Source organism: Etheostoma spectabile, chromosome 9, assembly GCF_008692095.1.
Source record: "Etheostoma spectabile isolate EspeVRDwgs_2016 chromosome 9, UIUC_Espe_1.0, whole genome shotgun sequence".
Classification (NCBI taxonomy): domain Eukaryota; kingdom Metazoa; phylum Chordata; class Actinopteri; order Perciformes; family Percidae; genus Etheostoma; species Etheostoma spectabile.
In genome coordinates this window covers 23,635,878-23,636,492 of record NC_045741.1, presented here as the reverse complement: position 1 = coordinate 23,636,492, position 615 = coordinate 23,635,878, and positions in this window count along the sequence as shown.

The following is a 615-nucleotide window of genomic DNA, read 5'->3' as shown; positions in this document are numbered from 1 at the left end:
AGACGGCAGTGACTAACTTTACCCAGTCCATCTATAATTTTAATACCTATTTTAACGTGTCTAACACGGTGCAGTGTTACCTCCCGTCTACAGACACAACCAGTGATAAATACACCAACTTTCTAAATCTCTGCTAACGGTACGCATATACGGTAATAGCATATAAAAAGAGATGAACATGCCACGTTAAACTTTACAACGACAGCAACCTAGCTAACAGCAGAATGTTAAATGATGGGTTCAGTTAGCTAACGTTAGCTCGGGGTGTATCTACCTAATTATTACAGCAACTCGTACAAACGTTAAAGCGTTAATGTTTTACATCGGTGTAAAGCTTAACGGTGATTAGAAATGTACGGCACACACTAAAGATACTTACAATTAAATTATTATTTCACCGTCAGCGATGCCGATCAAACTCCCGCTGAGGTCCGCTATTAATTTTTTTAAACGAGCCGCCAAAAGGCCCGCGGATAGGATTGTGGGTGATTTGGGACCGCGGTTCATCGCATGTGCAAGATGTTCGCGCATGCACAGATGATATAATGGTGAACTCGGATTTACGACACTGATCTGTTCCCACAGACAGTTAAAGAAAGTCTGTTCTCCTCCACC